The sequence below is a fragment of the Ptiloglossa arizonensis genome, chromosome 5 (genome assembly GCF_051014685.1).
Source record: "Ptiloglossa arizonensis isolate GNS036 chromosome 5, iyPtiAriz1_principal, whole genome shotgun sequence".
NCBI lineage: Eukaryota > Metazoa > Arthropoda > Insecta > Hymenoptera > Colletidae > Ptiloglossa > Ptiloglossa arizonensis.
The window spans coordinates 17,934,038-17,954,705 of NC_135052.1; the positions used below are offsets into that span (position 1 = coordinate 17,934,038).

Genomic DNA, 20,668 nt, shown 5'->3' on the forward strand with positions numbered 1-20,668 from the left:
ACAACAGAATTGCGAAATCTCGCGCATTTTAAGAATGAGAATTTGTCTAGAAAATTCTGAGAGAATAAGATATTTAATCGAGGAGACGAAAGAGAACGAAATAACGTAGATTTATCAAACATAAATATAAATATAGCGAACTGTAATATTGTTACGTGCAGTAGTCTGGTGAAATCGATTGAAAATTAAAAAAAAAAATAAATAAATAACTTGCAAAATTGTAAATTGCAAATATCGTGAAAAGTGCAGCTATGCAAATCGATTCTCAGATTGAAAATTTTGAACCTTTCATTAATTAAAACTGTGCAGTAACGGTGATTGAACAATCGGTTCGTTATTTAACAAAAACAAATGATATTTCAAAACAGCAATTCCGTGCAGTAAAATTGCGAGCCACGCGAGTACATTATTTCGCAAAAATTTTGAGACGTACTACTGATCAAAACAGTTTCATAAAAGTGATTAAACATTGGGAAAGGCAAATGATCCTCAGTTTTGCTGATATGAAAATCCGAGAATTCTAATTATAAAATCACAACTACGGGAATACGTTCAATCGCGGGGAATTGCAGATATTTTATTAAACGAAACAATATTACAATGAAAATTAAATATTCGACAACGATCCTCCGACTCTCAAACACGGGAAAACAATAATTTTTCGACGATTGCAATCGCGAATAATAGAATTGCAGTTACACGAATGCACTTGCACAAAGCTGGGGGACGTTTCACTAATCGAAATCGTTTGATGGAAATAATCAAATACACGGAGAGGTGTATTCGATTTTCTAAAATTACAACTATACAAAATTTGTGACCTATTGTTAATCAAATCTACTCGGTACGAGTGATTAAACATTACGGAAGGTAAACGACCCTCAAGTTTCCCGATCTGTGAAAAATGAACGATGCCGTACAGTCGCGAACGCAATGTACAGTAGGTAAATGGAGGGATTCCAGGCACATAGTGAAAATGCATTCGCGTTGCAATTCATTCACCGTGCAGCTCTCGTCTCGTTTCTACGGTTTAATTGCAGTTCAGTGATGGCAATTGCGGTTTCGCTAAGGCGTATGTTGTGTCGCAAATAACGCCCTATCTGAAAACAATTATTTACGATTATCGACGAAGGCTCGAACGTCAGTACGCGTCGAGCGGCAAACACGCCGCATCGCCGGCGTCGGCGTCGGCGTCTCCGTCTCGTGCACGTTGGACTTTATTGCACTGCTGACTCACTCTTTGTGTTAATAGTTGCACTGTTGCGAAGCCTACGACGATGCTAACGCTTCTTTTTTTTTTTTTTGTTTACTCACGGGGAAGACCAGGAGTGACTCCTCTCGTTTATTGAGTGGTCGTGATATTGCGAAGCGTCGAACGACGCTTTTTGTCATTTATTTTTTTATGTACCCAGGAAAATTGAAACGACATTTTGTTATTTAAAGGACGCGTTTACCTATTCTTTTCACTTTTCTTGTCTTATCGAACGACACTTTTTGGTATTTATTTTTTTTATATGCGGAGGAAATCTAAAACGACATTTTGTAATTTAAAGGATGCACTTTTCTATTCTTTTCATTTTTCTTATCTTATCGAACGACACTTTTTGGTATTTATTTTTTTTATATGCGGAGGAAATCTAAAACGACATTTTGTAATTTAAAGGATGCACTTTTCTATTCTTTTCATTTTTCTTATCTTATCGAACGACACTTTTTGGTATTTATTTTTTTTATATGCGGAGGAAATCTAAAACGACATTTTGTAATTTAAAGGATGCACTTTTCTATTCTTTTCATTTTTCTTATCTTATCGAACGACACTTTTTGGAATTTATTTTTTTTATATGCGGAGGAAATCTAAAACGACATTTTGTAATTTAAAGGATGCACTTTTCTATTCTTTTCATTTTTCTTATCTTATCGAACGACACTTTTTGGTATTTATTTTTTTTATATGCGGAGGAAATCTAAAACGACATTTTGTAATTTAAAGGATGCACTTTTCTATTCTTTTCATTTTTCTTATCTTATCGAACGACACATTTTGGTATTTATTTTTTTTATATGCGGAGGAAATCTAAAACGACATTTTGTAATTTAAAGGATGCACTTTTCTATTCTTTTCATTTTTCTTATCTTATCGAACGACACTTTTTGGAATTTATTTTTTTTATATACCGAGGAAAAATGAAACGACATTTTGTAATTTAAAGGACGCATTCTCCTATTCTTTTCATTTTTCTTATCTTATCGAACGACATTTTTTGGAATTTATATTTTTATGTACGGAGGAAAATTAAAACGACATTTTGTAATTTAAAGGAAGCATTTTCCTATTCTTTTCATTTTTCTTATCTTATCGAACGACACTTTTTGGAATTTCATTTTGTTATATACGGAGGAAAACTAAAACGACATTTTGTAATTTAAGGGAAGCATTCTCTTATTCTTTTTATTTTTATCTTCTTTTTTCTAATTAAATAACAATACTGTACTTCGATTCTCGATATACTTGGAAAACGAGTCATCGTCATTTACCATCTGTGTTCGATAAATTTTATCTCTTTATAACATTTTTCAGTCAAGTTACGAATTAGAGAATAGTGAAAAAATAAATTAACTCAAATACCGAGACTAATTTTACCGTTGTTGCAATTTATATACATATATATTCTTCATTATTTAATTTTATTTTCACCGTAATTACGTAATTCGATAACAAACATTTTCTCAATTGTTATAATGATTGTAATCTTAGAACGAAATTAAAGACACGTGGATACTGTAAAATTGACTGTTTAGTTTTTAAACATCGCGCACTAATAGTGCGAATTATTCGGTAAACTACGAATTATCGAGGAAGTGTACGTTTCGGAGAATATTTTAAATAAAAATTAAACGAGTGATCTGGATATTCGTTCAAAAGTATTACGTATTAATTTTATACTCGCAAAGATAAAGAACAATTTCATTTTCTAATGGTACTGATTTGAATCCAAACTGAAGTTACAGTACAATTGCGAAATCCGATTATCCTCGTATTTAGAAATTCATACATTTTCTGCGAATGAATGCATTCGTGTGGATACAATGTTATTTTCCGTGCAATTACACGAACTTTGAGCACACATATTTTCTCACTGCTATAAATACAAATGTCAGTTTCGAAACATCGTAATTCTTTTTCACACTAATGAATCAAGGGACCGGTAAAATAAATTTGTTCAATAATTACTGCAAACCGTTCACAATCTTTATTGCTTTAATTACTTCCTTAAAATTTTTCAAGAGTTCGAGAATTCTTATATTCTCGTGTAAGAAAACGCTCGAATTTCGAGAAGTTAATAATTGTCCTCAATAGCGACAAGCCGATTCATTTAAGTGCGTAACAGAAATACACGTATTAATTGTCCACTTATATTTGCCACGATCAGTAACGATGAACATTACATAATTGATACCCCGATAATAGATACGAACGAAATCAGTGTCTATTAAAACGAATTCCTACACTAAGATAATTTACATGCTAATTTTCGACATTTATTTCAAATCGATGACCAAATTGCACGATTTTGCACGTATGTTTCCCGTTAAATTTCAACAACGGCCATTTCTCCCTTTTCAGGTGGAAATAAGGAGATCATCGTTTCTCGTACGCTCTCTCCGTCTCTCTCACAGCTTTACACGATTGTAACAATTAAACGTGGACTGTACACGCGCCCACGAGTCGCATGCAAATTCTATCTGAAACTCGCGTGCACTCGGGTAAAAGTGTGGCAGAAGCACGCGCGAACGTAATGGCGCCGAAAGAAATCGGCAGATGCATGGTCTTGTAACGAAACGATGGATTTGAATATAAATAGTCTTTACACTTCTGATGACTCGTTACGGCACGTGTGGATTACTCGTTTTACATTTCGAAATGGAGATTAGGTATTGATAGCGAGTAGTAAATAGCGAGCAGCCGACGAAGAATTACTTTCAAGTTATTTTCGAATAATTTTAAATAAAACTGAAGATCTGAAAAGTACATGTGACGATGTGAACGAGATTCGTCTAACTTCCAGATGGGAGAATTTTTCAATGGTAAACGTGTATGTAAGATAAAAGTAAAAAAAAAAAAACAAATTAAGGAAACAATTGAAAAAAATAAAAATGGTTCAATGCAGATTGTTCGGTTGCAACCGATATTATTTATGCTCATATCGATACAAAACGGAAGGTGAAAGTTAATGGAACGTATAGAATTAAATACAACCCTCTGATTAACTTTTCTCTAGGTTGCAATTAATTTTTTCCAACCAATGCGACGAATAAAAACTTAAAATGGGCGCGAAGCGACAACTAGCGCTACAAGCGGTACGTGTGCGAGTTATCGTCGCTCGAAAGTCCGAAAGCGCTGCGAATTTACGAGTCGATCGCGACACACAGCGAGTAACAGTATCGAGAAGAGAATCAGAATGAATTAATATATTTATCGAGCAATCAAACGAATTTGTTACATAAGTGTAAAATGTCTCTAATCTCAATGGTCTGGGATCAAGCAAACATAACCGCAAAAAAATAGCGAAAGACGAAAATAAACAGAAAGCAAGTATAACCTAAAAACTGCAAGATAAAAGACGAAAATAAACAAAATAAAAGAAGCTTTAATATCGTACTTATTTATACGCCGTTTGCTTCTTTCGTTTTGTTTTTTTTTGTTTTCTTGTGTCAATCCAGGTCGTTTAACATCGTTTATCCGAAGAGGTTTCAAAATAAATGTTCACCTCGCTGTGAAAAACCTTCGTTCCTCTGTCTCTTTCATCGCTATTTAAATCGAAGAAAATAAACGTAACCTCGACAATGCGCTACGAAAGTCGACAAACAAAAAGAAATAAAAAACAAACCTAACCTCGAAAAGGCAATAAAATACAAAAGTTACTAACAAAAGAAAGCAAACGTAACCTGTAAATGTTAACGACGAAGCGAGGCTCGCACAACAAAAAATCAAATAGTAAAATAAACAGGTAAACAGAGTAGCGGAAGAAACAAAGCAAACGTAACCTCTTTCGTAAAAAAATAAAAAAAAAATACAAACATAACCTCGAAAAGGCTTTAAAATACAAAAGAAAGCAGACGCAACCTGTAAATGTTAACGAAGAAGTTAACGAAATTTAAAAAACAAAATAGTAAAATAAAAAGGTAAACAGAGTAGTGGAAGAAACAAAGCAAACGTAACCTCTTTCGCAAGAACAAGAAAGAAAAAAAAAAATGAAACGGCAAAGAACGAAAGAATCTCTGAAAATCTTCCGATCGTTACAGGAAAGCGTGTCGTCGCAAAGAAGTGTACGTCCAATCTATAACGGAGCCAGAGGTCCGAAAGGGGTTGCGATGACGCCAGAGCACGCTCGCTCACAGAGACGCGTGATTTCGCGCGTGAGTGTACTCGAAGAGGAACGATCGGCAGTCTCGTTCGGCTCGTTGAACATAAATCTCGTCTCCCGGCTGGACGATGACCCGTCGCGCTTATTTATCATCGCTGTCTCGCTGTTACGGTTTAACTGTTATTCGGTGCCCGCGCCGCGCGCATTGACATCGACAATGTGACTACGTGCACGCGGGCGCGCGCGCGCGCATGCGTGAGTGCGTGCGCACGCGCGAGTCACGAGGGGCATCGTCGCGCGCACGTTCCTACGAGCGATCGCCGCCAACCACCATGACCGTTATCGGTACGACACCATGAATCTTATCGCGAGCCCACCGCCGATACCGAATATTTCTCATCGGCCGATCCCGTGAATTCGTCATCGATGGATCTGCGTCATCCCGCGACTGTTTACGTCCCCTTTGGATCCCACGCGACGATAGGGTGGCCGGTATAACTCGGACACGCAAAGCTGTTTGACCTGTCGGCGGCAATTGTTATCGACGCCGCTGAGCAATAAATTGTTTTCACCGATAACGTTGACCGTTCTTTCGAAATTCCGATCGTTGATCCAATTGAGCCGAGCGAAGTCGAGCGATCGGTTCCACGGCGAGTAACGCGCGAAGTCCACGGGGGATCTGTCTCGAATCGTTGAACACACCGTGGTGGTGGCTTCCAACTTGAGGATATACGAAATAGACAAAGACGATCCTTGGTAACCGCGGGACGTGATTCTCGTTGTACGTCTTTGGAGAGTATCGCGCGAAGGCTGAACGGGTTAACAAGCTCGTTGATTTTATCGATGTTTAACGCGCGAGCGTTACCATCGTTCCGAGAACCATCCCCTCTTGAATAGATCGCGTTGAATTTCGAATAATTTTATTCAACGTTACTCGTGCTCGCAACCGGCTACGAATAAACCGAACGTTCTCGAACCGTGTCCGTGTACGCGTGACACTGGTCCGTAATTTATAGTTCTTTTTTCTTTCTTTTTTTTTTTTTTTTCATACGGGTAGATAATTAAAGACGATTGCTGTCACGCACACGTACGCGACGCTGGTCTCGCGAGAATCGATGCGCGATGAGTTAAATATTGTACCGCGACAACCCTTCTGGGTATAATTAAGCGCTGATGAGTATAAATATCTGCCCTATTGGTCTAAATTTGAAAAATGTCGTACCGCGTGCAGGAAACGTTGAGAGATACCACCCTCGGGAGTAATCGTTTCAACTGCTGTACGCGCACGGTTTCGCCTCGATGTATGATCAAATTTTTCCCTCGTTAATCGAACGGGAGTTCTTGGTAGTGTACGCGAACAGGGTCGATTTCTGGAATAATTTTAAATATTGACGAGCTAATATTGTATCTTTATTCGAATTATTTAATCATCGAATCATCCACCTACGTTAACGTTACGTTAAATTATTCCCTCGCTGTGTCGTAGACTACGCTAAACCCTTTATTGCTTCAAATTATCGTACATTGTAAAGTTCATCTCTTTCAAAATACCAATACCGCATAAATTAGTCTGTGGGATTACAACGTGTATTACAGAGTAACGTGCAAAATAAATTATCAATTTCCAGCACGCACAGCCCTGTCGATATACCATTAAAGCAACTATTAACGTCGTGGCATTATTGGTAATTACAACAGACAAGTACAATGGAAGTCCTTTATTATACGTTCCTTGTAGAAAATTACTTAAAATATGCTTTCTTGAGAATGAGTTTTAAAAAGATTAGCCCTGACAGTTATTCAACGTGACTTCCATTCACGGTAAATCATTGTCGAAAATCTGCCCCAAGCCCCGAGGGAGAGAAAACTGATATTCCACTCATTGTTCCTCGAACGTCATTCTGAAAAGAACCGGACTGCAGCTGTGTAGAGTCACGGCGACAATCCGCCTATTGTTATCTTTTGCAAATAACAATAGCGATTACCTGGGTTATGAGTCGCGCGTCGATGACTTACGTCGAGTTCTTCCAGAAATGACGAACTCCGAAGGTCCCGACCGAGTTGAACAATCCGGCTCAAGCGGATTAAATCGAAAGTAATTTCGTAGATTCTTTATTTATTCAACATAGGGTGAACTAACGAGCGATCGAATGTAAACATTTCAGAGAATAATATACCTATAAGCATTTACGATCACAATCGCAACGGTACGCAAGAAATTTGTGTCCGATCGATACTTTAGGACAACACGAGCCAGGTAGTACCCGTATAAATCACTTCGAACCATTTCGTGCTATAATTTACAGTTCGATACGCATCGCGTGCGGAAATCCCTAGGGCGCATTTGTCACGCGTGGTCACCGAACGCCCATTGGCGTTCACCGCACACGACGCACCGTTCGATCCAAGGTCAGGAGGATCCGAAGCACACGAACGATTGAGAAATTTATTTATCATTGAACGGTATAAAAATTCGCATTGAATCTAAAACGAATTTATAAAACATCGCGTAACAATTAAAGAAGATATCATTATATATAAAGAATCGGTTTATTTTTAGGTACGAGAATAAAGCAAGAGATATCCTACATTTATGTAGCAGTCATAATTGAGGATATTATCGAGTGCTGCACAATTTGGAGATTGACGAAAATAAATGTGAACGAAGCGTCATACGCTCTCATATTTTGTAAATATTAACCCTGTGCCACGGACGCTTGTAAACAACCGATCGGTCAATACGGCCCGTGCGGTGGACGCCTATGCGCGTTCAGTGTGCATACTCTCTAAACGCGACTCCCACGCTCTCGCAAGGGATCGGTGACAAACTTCTAGACATTGATACCGGACGATATTGTAATTTATCCCAATTATTTTACAAAAAGGAACAAATAATAATAATAATTATAAAGAAGAAGGGCGATTTGGAAAATCCAAGTTTCGAACCAACGGTCCTGCCAGGACTTCATTTATGTTAAAACGAACTGTTAGAAAATTGAATGAAATCCAACGAAAACTTTATCGTTAATTATAATTTATTTTCTTGTGTTATCGTTTAATAACGCGTATCATCGCTATTATTACTCCGTTGCTAATTATAAACGTATATGCGTCTATTATTTGTTCACGATTGAATTTTCAATTAGTTCGTATTTTCGAATTTGCGATTAAGAGTTTTTGTTCGAACTACGCGAACCTAAACATTAAAGTACAGTTTTTACTGTCTCAAGGTTGTCGTAGAACCCATTCCGCAATTAATTCGATGAAAAAAAAAAGAAAAAAGGAAAAAACAATAATAATCAAGAGGCGAGGAAAAACAGGATACGCGTCGTCGATTGAACGTCCGCGGTGGAACCGGTCGGCACAGTCCACGTAGCGATCGATCGATCCCCAGAGACGACGGCGATTCGTCCATGCGTCGAGCGCGGGAACAATAATCGAAGCAAAATTATTACGGGTCATTCGCGCAGCCTTCGCGATTGGGATAAACATTAAATAGTCGCGCGGCTCTCTCGGGCCGGGCTGGAGCTTTTATCGGTAGGTGGACGGCCTGTTATCGGGGCCGTGGTTCTCATTGTTGTCCGCTCGTTAGACGTCGTCGCGACTCGATAAACGAAAAAGAACAATGCGGGCGCGGGAGCGCGAGCGCGAGTGCGAGCTCGAGCGCGCATATCGGATTCTTCGCGAGTTCTAAAATTACGCGGCTCGATTCGAAGTGACCCGAAAGGTCGATCGACCGCGTTGGTCGCGCGCCTTTACTTTTCCTTTCTCCCCCCACCCGTTCGATCTCTCTCGCCACGACGTTTCCGCCGTTCGGCTTTTCCGTCGTTCGCTTCCCCCCAAGGCGAGCGCCAGACGTGGAACTTGATCGCGTAGTCGAACGCACGCTAAGCGGAGGAGATGCGTCGGAGTTTTATTCGAACGATGGATTCGCGAATAAAAACTCCGCGCAACACACGGAGGAGCGCCGAGAAACGCAGAACTTTATACGAACGATAGACCTCGCGATGAAAAACGTCCAATAACTACGCGCAGAGCGATGAGGAGACGCAGGAATTTTATTCGAACGATAGTTTCGCGAATAAAAGCGCCGCGTTACGCGTGGAGAGCAACGAGATGCAGAATATTATACGAACGATAGTCCCGCGAATAAAAACTCCGCGTAACGCGCGGAGGGCAACGAGATGCAAAATTTTATTCGAACGATAGATTCCGCGAGTAAAAACATCGAGTAACTACGCGGAGAGCAAAGACATGCAGAATTTTATACGAACGATAGATCACGCGAGTAAAAACTCCAGAACGACACGTAAACTGCAGACAAATACGGTTGAATTTTATTCGAACGATTCTCCGAATAGAAACTCCGAGCATCGATCTGCAACGTTTCTTCGATCTTTCCGAGAGTAATTTCTTATTCGTTCGGAGTCTACGATTCGATTGTGTAGGTATAATTCAGATCGGTTGTTTTTATAGAAGGAACAACGCATCGAAAGTTGTTTATCTTTTAATCTAGATATGAATTTTGCCCGTCTCTGGTGGAAAGTGGAGCGCGCGGGGGCGACGAGAGAGATGGGTAGATAGATGGAGAAAGAAAGAGAGTGAGAGAGAAGGAGGGAAGGAGGGGGGAGGGAAAGAGAGAGGCATCGAAGCGGTAACTTTTCAGATTAACTTCTGCTGGGTATCTCGAGGCCGGTCATCGCCGAGCGCCTTGTGTAGGCGCTTTTGTTATTAATTGCCGCAATGTAACAAACTTCAGAAAGCAGTGATCAGGGACTGGACGAAGCTTTCATCGTGAATTATAGCAAAACCGAATGTAACGATTACCCGATATAATTGGGGACACCGTGTTCCGACAATTTGTTTTTTTTTTCTTCCTCAGTGTAACTCATCTCGCAATATTTTCACACTCGAATTCATACGTGACTGTTCGGTATTTTTTTTAAATTAAAAAGCGTAGAATCGATGCGTGAAATGTATAATATTTTCTAATTAAAAAACGAAAGAAAATTCATTGTATTCTGATTGTTTCGTTTATCATTTAGAATTTTTCACAGGACGATTACTTAAATGTACCGAACACAGTTTGGTAAACGCTGGTCTAACGGTTGCACAACGATATTGAAGCTGTGCAAGATATCTCGAAGCCGATTTGCGATGATTTATCGAAAAGATGTATGGAATGACAAATGAATGCAGAACGATAATGAAAACGTGCAATGATTGGCGTATTGTACCTAAACACTTATACCGGGGCTTAAAAATCGTTGAAATATCTTCCTGTATCGAGGTAGCAATTTTTTTTCAAAATTGTGAAAGTCTTGAACCGGCGAGTGTTGGTATTACTATTGGGACAGAAAGAAAAAATTTAAGAGAAAACAATAATTATTCACCGTGAAGCCTGGGCGCGTCAAAAGCATCTTTTTTTTTTAAATTGCAGAGAGTATTATATTATTTGATGTCTCTGGAATAACTGAATTGGTAAAATTCTTTAAAAGATTAACCATGTATAAAATAATCGCATTTAAATTTTAAACGCGATTTTTTCTAATCGAAAAAATCTTAAAAGTCGTATGCGAGATTTATCTTCGATGTACTTTTCTCCTCGACATTTTGAAATTAACTTTTTTTTTTCGATGCTACAAAAAAAAGTTACATTTGTATCCATGAAATCCACATTTTTAATTTTCTATACTGTACAAGATTCGAGGTTCTCCACTCTCCTAATGAGTGAACCTCCATTGGAATTATTAAATCAATTCGAATCGCGAGATTTTGCACGATTGAAAATAATTTTTTGTTCCTTTCGACACGGGTTACGTTAAAATTTCAAAAATTACTTTTTGCCGAACTAAAATTTACGAGATTTCGAATTTCTCACTGTTCAATTCATGAGCGGTAAAATTCGAAATTGTAATTAGAACCTGACTTTCGTGTTCTTCTTCTTTAATATATATACATTTAAACCAACGTTTCGGAGATGTACGTAATTTAACCTAACCTACCATGAAACCATTCCAAAAAATTAACACGTACAAGATAAGTTGCTTGCTATGCAAATATGTCGAATTCACATAGTAGGTACTAAAGAAGCTAGAAAAAAAGGCAAAAGTGTAAACGTTGAATATTTACAGTACAATTAAGCATATTGTCTCGTTTGCTTTGATTCTAAATTCAAATCACAAAGCTACAACGCTACCTCTTCGCTATCCAGAGTATTCGATCCTTATAATTTCCATTTTTGTCAATTTCAAGTAACAATGTAAGGTAACAAGTGACAATGTAAAGTTTATTATCTTCCGTAGTAAATATTACAGTACACAAAACGTAAAATTTGCTAGAAAACCTCGAAGGGAAGTAACGTCCTTGGTTCTCTATTGCCACTATTCGATAAAAATAAATTAACAAATATCAGAGACACTTATCAATAATTCTTTCATCGAATAAAATTATTAACGGGCTCTCCTCTCCTCGTGATTTATTTGCAAACTGTCACCTTTGAAAATTTGCAATGCACGTATTTGCATGATCGGAACATAAGTCACGATCACGTTGATCATGTTCGAAGTTCGCAGATACAAACACGAACGATAATAAAATGTATCGCGCGTTTGCCCTCTGCTACCCGAACGCTTATAAAATGTTAATTTGTCGCTCAAAAATTTTTTTTCTCCCACTTGTTATTACACTTTAAAATGTAGAATGGTAAAAAGTAATGTCAACTACATCGATTAATGAGGCGTTCGACACGGGATACACTATCCGTTTCTGAACACACACGAACATGGCGAAAAAGAAACATGATTGATGACCTCCTTTTCATTTCTTATTGATCAATTTGAATGCGACTCGTGTCTATCGTGCACATTTCAATGTGCTCTTCGATCGAGCTAAAAGAATCTACGACGACAATTATTTTCTGTATCGTACAAAGTTAACCGCGATAATGAACTTGTTGCACCAATCGACCCAAAAGGAAACATTGCCCCGAGCGATACTCGATGTTAATTTTCACTGCGATCTTGATAACGAGTTTCCCTTTTTATTTTTTTTTATTTTATTTTCTCAATCAAAAATTTGACGAAAAATTGAATCAATATTACCATTTTGACTAAGGAATCTAAAGTTTAGCAATCATGGTTTATTAATTGTGTTACTAAATATTCTTTAGTTTCTTTCTTCTCTTGCAATGCACTAAAAAAAATGCAAATCGAAGAAATATGTTCGAGGATGATGGCTATATCTTGAACATGTTTCAAAATTTGTCGTTAATGTTTCGTACATGTTTCGATACAGGTATTATTAGATAAAAGGAACTGTTATTTAAAGTTAGTTTACTAGAAAAAACTGTCGATAGTCGATTCGTTTCTTTGATTGATTATAGGGGATGATCTTAACTGAATCAGTATTTTTACAACGATATAATATGTAAGTTCCCTTTTGTAAAAAATTTAAAATAATCTTAGTCTCGGTATCGAAACCGATACAACCTAGTAATTTTCCAATAATTTCAAGTAATCACCTATCGATATTCTTAATCGATAGAATCTTGTCCGGTAAGAGAAATTGTACAAACATTTAGGCGTATAGAGAACGTTGGTGCTAATTTCAGATTTCATGCATCCACAGAGTATGCTAATACGGAAAACATATGCAAAGTATATGCAGAATATATTTCATAAATTGATATAATAATATTAATAGATATCTTGTTTGACTTAGATTATATTTTACACACAATTACAATATTTTTCACATTCCCGTAAATGCATAAAATTCACAGTCCAGTAATAACGAATACATTATTCGATTAAGCTCGTGAAAAATGAGTCCACGAAAATATAAAACAAACGTATGAAAATTGATCAACGACAAGTGAATCGATGACGTGCAAACGCTGAGAAAAATTCTCTGATAATAAAATTGAAAAAAAAAAAAAAGAAAAGAACGAAAAACGATCGATTACCCTTTTTCTTTTTCTTTTTTATTTATAGCTCTCCGTGTCTCTGTCGACGATTGTCAGCATCCGTACTGGCGACTGAATGTTGCACGTTCAGTTTACCATTCGTTCCATGAAACCACTCCACGTTTGCATAAGTTATCGGCGAAACGAGACGGTGCAAATAGGGATTAACGGTCGCGAACAGAAGTCACTCGCGAGGCTAGAAAAGCAACAGTATCATCGCCGTTAGTATTACTTAGTTATTATCTGGCGACCTTCTTTCTATACAGTGTTCTGTCTCCAGTGCCGGAGCTGGAACCACCAGCGCCCCGACGCGATTTCAAATTTAGGCGCCTTTCCCCCTATACTATTACTTTTAAATTAAATGTAAACGAAAACCAAATTTTTTACGTTTAACCGAGTTTTACAGTTAACGAAACCCAAGTTTTACATTTACAAAGTAATATGCACCGTGAACGATATAATAACATTTTATGGAATAAGAATATTATCGCAAAAATTAGACCTAGACTCGGTCTCTTAAAAAATTATTCTTGAACTAAAAGAATCGTTAATAATCTCAATCTCCACTTTATCTATTTATAAATAGATATTCTTTAATAATTTCTTAGGAAGATATTCTTTAATAATTTCTTAGGAATATTTTTTAATAATTTCTTAGGAATATTCTTTAATAATTTCTTAGGAATATTCTTTAATAATTTCTTCTCATTACAACAAATATTTCTCCTCTTTCAAGCAGACATTTGTTCATTCACGTTGATTTTGTAAAGAGATTACGTTCCAAACGCTTAATTGGTAATCAAACATTGTAAATTACAAAAACGGTGCTTTTAAAATAACTTCTTACACGCGTTTTAATTATTCCTTATTACAACATGCTTTTTCTTTGTACATGTTTAGTTCGTTTGTCCGAAGATACCATTAAAGATACAGTTTTGGTATTATTACGTAATTCGTCGATGAAGATATTTACTCTCGAAAGACTGAAAACATATTTCATTTAAAAATCGAGCAACCATGGTTATGTACGTATGTTAATTTTTTCTTTTCTCGTTCTTTTTAAAGAGCAATTGGTGACTCGGTGTGATGCATCGCTCGCGTCAACGTAAATGCGGCCCTGTCTCTATCGAGCGAAAATTGTCGCGGAACGACGCGTCCATTCGCACCTTAAGGCGGATTCATCTTAACCGACGACAGATTTTCAATGGTTCTGCACGTTATTCACACCGACAGTCGCGTCACCGTTCCGCCTGACAGTCTCTTTGAAGCAAAGTTGCTCATTATTCAAATAACTCCGTATAAATCTTTATCAAGATGATTATCCGAATAAAACTGTTACATCCGGATAATCGTTATTCGTTATTCGTTAAACGCAGCGTTCGTCCGTAAATTATCCGGATAACATCTTATCTAGATGAAAGTTTACGCGAATAAAGAATTATCTGGATAAAAGTACATACACGCGAAACTCGATCTATGTGCGATAGCTCTACTTTGAAGATCATTTTCGGTTGCTCGACCAGTAGTGTGAATTCGCCTTTAGGGAGGAATTTCGTTCACGAATTTCGCGATCTAAATTTTTAACTGAAAAATTATGTACTTGTGGTAGACACAATTATAGAGATATAATATAAATTTTCGTTAGAAAATTTTAAGTAAAGTTCTTTCTCCGATGAGTGAATATTTAAAGAACTTTATTAGGTTGTTTTAATTTCTTAGTTTTACTTATTTTGTACCGTTTCACACGTTTAGCAACCGTGCCTCGTAGAGTTAACTTATACAATCAGCTATAAATTTACCTGTATACGCGCATCGTGGTAACGCGAGAACGTTACTAATTTTTTGTTAAAAGCGTGCGCAGTCCGTTACCAAACATCAACGACGCCACACACGACTCGAACGATTCTGCGCTACTGCCGCAGACGCGCGGTAGACGCGAGGCTTCCGATTGGTCGAGCGAGATCGATGACGCGCGCTCCGCCAATCAGGAGCTGGCACGCATTCCGCGCCTCGGTTGGGTAGTACAGACTGTAGCAGAATCGTTCGAACCGCGCGTACGAATCTAAACCAGTCGCTTTTTAACGCGTTAAACGCCACATCAGTTTTCTACACTTAAGGATAGAATATTTGTTCGTAACGTAATGTAAAAAATAGAAATATTCGATAATTTATCGACGTGTTTGTTACTTTATATTATTGCTAACGAGAGTAATGTCATTTAAAAGTTTACAAGTACTAAGAATTTCCATAATATTTATTCGAACTGTAGTCTAAAAGGTAGAAATACTCTATAATTTGTCGATGTACTTGTTACTTTATAGCATTGCTAACGAGAGTAATGTTACTTAAAAGTTTACAAGTACTAAGAATTTCCATAATATTTATTCGAACTGTAGTCTAAAAGGTAGAAATACTCGATAATTTGTCGATGTACTTGTTACTTTATAGCATTGCTAACGAGAGTAATGTTACTTAAAAGTTTACAAGTACTAAGAATTTCCATAATATTTATTCGAACTGTAGTCTAAAAGGTAGAAATACTCGATAATTCGTCGATGTACTTGTTACTTTATAGAATTATTTACGCGAGTAATACTATTTAAAAGTTTACAATTATTAGAGTTCGTGGCTTGTAAACACTGTATAGCTTACAAGACCACAGTGACGTTTAAGAGTCTCGTTGTCTTATGCATCCGACACATCCTGCTTGAATTATCGCGTAACGACTTACAAAGTTTCTGGACGATCGCCCAGACCGTCGATCAAAGAAAATACATGCGACACGTAATACCACAACGAAACGAAGATAGAAAACGCGATTGGAGCGTTGCGTTCGGCACCGAAACTACTAATTTAAATACATCCGGGTGGAATAAAGCGAATGCAAATCGTTTCAAACTCGAGGGATCGATATCGACGAGCGATCGAAATAATTCCATTAACCTTCTAAATAGTCCACCATGGAATCTACGAGTTCGTCCGAGTACAATGTTTCGATGGAACGAATAAAAACTATCGCGAAAAATAAAAGAGAAAAAATCGTAATTAAGAAATTAAAAACCGTACTAAGACTTCCTATTATTTTATCCTCGATCAATTACACCTATTGCACATCGTGTAACAAACTTTCAATAGTCAACCGTGTCTTATACGAATGCAAGAAATTTGAGCAAGTTGAACTAAGTTGCAATATAAAACCAAAAACAACTCTTACCTATCAAAACCATATAAAATTATTACCGTATAAAATTATTTCCGTTTTCAATATCGGTGGAATCAGTTTATAAATACACTTTAATTTTTATTATGAAATAAAATTGTATTGTAAGAAATTATATTAACATTTCCTTCGCAAAATTTTGCACAGTTTCAAAACGCAAACAGATTTTTTTAAAAATGCAACCTTTTCGAATGCTTTTTCTCGTTTGATAAAACTTATCGAATAATACTGTTCGATAAATTTTTAAGAACGACAAAACTTATCGAACAACCTACCAGAGAACACAATCGCATTTTCGAGATGCACCGATCACTTTTACAAAATCCAAAACGACCGAACCGTTCGTCGTTAACGACCCAGACGTTGTTGAACGCGACGTTAAAATAAAGAAAAAGAAGAAGAAGGTGAACTCCGTTCTAGTGACAACCTCTGGAATGTAAATGAGCTGCGCTACATCTGTGGCCGCAAACATCCAAGTTCGAGTAGGTATAGCCAGGTATAGTCCGATGTTGTACGCGTCGTGCAGTTCGTGAATGAAAAAGAAACGCGAGAAAACTTGGCCGTGAATCATTACGGTTATGAAATATTGCAGGCGCGAAATGTAATACGCAGTGGTGGTCATGCGTTTACACGCTGGACATTTTTCGATCGCGCGTTTTACATGCTTTCACGTGCTTCTGCGGGAGGGGAATCCAGTACACGGTTGAATTAGAAATTGGTACATCCAGTTGTGGTAAGTTTCATCATTTTAAAATTGGTACTGTTCGTTAAATAACCGTACGTTGTTTGGAACAAATTTAGAGGAGCGAATCGAATACGAGGGATTACCTCGATTATCGATATGTATTCGAAAATTAAATAATAGATTGTTGAATATGTTTTATCGAACGAGGAAACTTATTGAGCAATCTAGAATTGTACTGTTCAATAAATTTGACTGAATCTGGTAACTCTAGGATAATTTTACAAAATTTGAATAGATTCTATGGTAAAATTGACAAAATTTTGTTCGTTAAATAATCGTACCTTGTTTGGACCAAATTTAAAGGAGCCAATCGAATACGAGGGATTACCTCGATTATCGATATGTATTCGAAAATTAAATAATAGATTGTTGAATATGTTTTATCAAACGAGGAAACTTATTGAGCAACCTAGTATTGTACTGTTTGATAAATTTGACCTAATCTGGTAACTCTAGGATAATTTTACAAAATTTGAATAGACTCTATGGTAAAATTGACAAATTTTGTTGGTATTTGTTTCTAATCGTTGCGAAACGGTTCAGAATTTTATCCGGAAGTAAAATTATTGTAACTTCGAAACGATAAATTTTGCACTTATCGAATATCGAGATCTCGTTCGACCAGGTTTCTTTATTATCGATTTCGAACGTTAACCAAGCGATTCGTGCACTCCTCCACTGGAAGCGAAGAAAGTTCCTTCGTTACATAATCTCGCGCCGATAAAACGAAAACTGTAACGGTAATTTAACGTTCTCGCGTAATCTGACGCAGTACATACAGGATGCTTATTTTCGTTTCTTAGGTGACACTGTTTGGATAAACGAACGTTTGATTAAACAGTGTTCGAATAACAGAGGCTCTACTGTCTTTGATAATACATCGTCCGCAATATTTAAGCACTGGAAAACGAATTAGGTGTCGAACCTTGAACAGTGAACCAAATTCCACTATATCGTGGAATCGTCCCTGGACGATCATCTAGTATCTCTCAAATTTTTTTGCCAACAATTTTCAAAATATCGCTATCGATATTCCTTCTTTCGTCTATAATATTGGGTTGTTCAGAAAGTCATTTCGTTTTTTTTTTTTTGGTAAAAATGTTTTTACCAATTTTTTTACAGAGCGTATAAACATTTTATCAAATTATACATTCTCCATTTTGGAGAACGAAATGACTCTCCAAACAACCTAATAAATAAAAAATATATTTGTTACACTCATCCAGTCGCATTGTTGCAATTTCATCGCAACCTCCTTTACCTTCTTTTTTTATCTACTTTGTAAATTATTGCGTTGTTCAAAAAGTCATTTCGTATTTTTTTGATGAAAATGAAACACGATTCTTTTACAGCATGTAAACGTTTTATTAAATTATACATTCTCCATTTTGGAGAACGAAATAACTCTCCGAAAAACCTAATAAATGAAAAATATATTTAATACACTCACTCTAGTCGCACTGTTGCAATTTCATCGCAACCTCCTTTACCTCCTTTTATTTATCTACTTTGTAAATTATTGCGTTGTTCGGAAAGTCATTTCGTATTTTTTTGATGAAAATGAAACACGATTCTTTTACAGCGTGTAAACGTTTTATCAAATTATACATTCTCCATTTTGGAGAACGAAACGACTCTCCGAAAAGCCCAATAATTCTCTAGAGTTGAGTTCGTCTACACATTCGTGTCGTAGAATTTCGATTCGGAGTTCCTATTGCATCGATGCCAAAAGCACCACCGAGAACCGATCAATGTCGAAACATCCCTACCAGCGTGTAAATTAACAGGCGACGAGCAACACACATTGAACCGGGTTTCGTAATAGTACGCGGGCCACACGCTCGTCGCGTCTACCTGTTACGACACGCTCGCTAACGGACACAATGTTATGTAAAATGTTAATTGACACACGTGGAGTACAAGCGGCGTGATACGTACGTACGTACGTACGCCGTTGAAAAAAAAACCGGGCGGGGGACTCGGCCAGGCACGTGTTCCACGACGGGCTCGATCTTTCATAACAGAAATCGTCAACAGTGTCACGATGTAAACGATAATACTCCGCTACGGGTTCGTGTCGTTTCGATTATACGCGGTACAAACAGACGACACCTTCACCGATCGGTGTGCCGCGATCGTCGATGGACCAACGAATTTGAATACCGCGCGCGCGCGCGCGCACGCGCACGCGCACGCGCACCCGCCCGAAGAAATCAGACCCTTGTTTGGACGGAGCGGAGTTATCGCGTCCTTCGCGGTACATAAATATTTACAGAGCAAACTTTTATAATTTTGTCAATGTATACACTGCGTAATACGCTCCTCCAGCTCCAAATTTTTCACGCACCCGAAACCAAACCAAGGACGCAAACACTCGTTACCAGATAAAGAGCGAAGCTAGCCGGAGCCATTGACTAACTCCACAGCCAACACAGTGTCGATCCGATGGCACGAGCGATCCGCGTTAATTGCTCGGTTAGAAAAGAAAAAGAACTAAAATCATTTCTTATCGGGGAAGATAATGTTTCGAAATTAAGCCTAATTCCACGGAAGACCTTTATCCTCGGATCGACCATGTTTGCCCGAGGTTCTCGAGGTAGGTGATTCTTTGAAATATTTCGGTTACGAGAAGTCCTCGTGGATCGAGAGAAGCTCTTCTTTTTTTTTTTTTTTTACGCGTGTGTTTGATTACGCGTACGTAATTGGGTGTAATTATTTTGTAGGTTCCGTAACGAGAATATTGGGCTACTTGTGAAAAATAGGGAGAAACACGATCGTTTCTGTGCGTTTAGAATTTTTGTACAGTCGATGACAAAAGAAAATTAACAGAGACGAAGATGGTGGAATATTATGTGAAGAAAAAATGTACAGGTCAAGTACGAGACATTTGATTTTGTTTCATTTTTTCTTCGCTGGAAAAAAGAAAATAGAGAAAAAGTTTATCGAACGTTTCCGTGGGAAATATAGCTCGTTGTTATTCGTGGAGCGATTTTATGTATATATAAATATCTCTTTTTTAATAATCAAAACGTGATCGAGGTATCTCGAAACATGTGCTTCTTTAAAAAAAGAAACGTATTATTGAAAATGACCACCTGTTGCAGTGATACAGACTTGCGAACGAGCCGACCAATCGACTCCGGGGTTATTTTAGAAGCCACTTTTGTTAGCGTGGGACGATAGAGAACAACATAACCAGCACATTGTTAGCGGTTATGTCGCCTTGTGTCGTTCCACGCTGGCTGCAGGTTTCAGTTATTTCCGTTTTCAATATCGATGGAATCAAATATATAAATACACTTTAATTTTTACCACGACACCGTACTTTTAGTTTGGTGTGTAGATTGTATCCACTAATTGTTTTCCTT

The 20,668-nt window shown here is 37.4% G+C and overlaps 1 protein-coding gene and 1 long non-coding RNA gene across 2 annotated transcripts in view; one reads left to right on the plus strand and one right to left on the minus strand.

The window, feature by feature from the left end:
* Nucleotides 1–20,668, minus strand: part of Nfat (nuclear factor of activated T cells 3) — a 92,287-nt gene that overhangs the window by 50,658 nt on the left and 20,961 nt on the right. The gene's annotated exons all lie outside the window — the stretch shown is intronic.
* LOC143146965 (uncharacterized) lies at nucleotides 5,690–8,184 on the plus strand. Its single transcript, XR_012992129.1, has 3 exons — nucleotides 5,690–5,714; nucleotides 7,676–7,832; nucleotides 7,930–8,184. It is a non-coding gene; the product is annotated as an uncharacterized LOC143146965 (long non-coding RNA).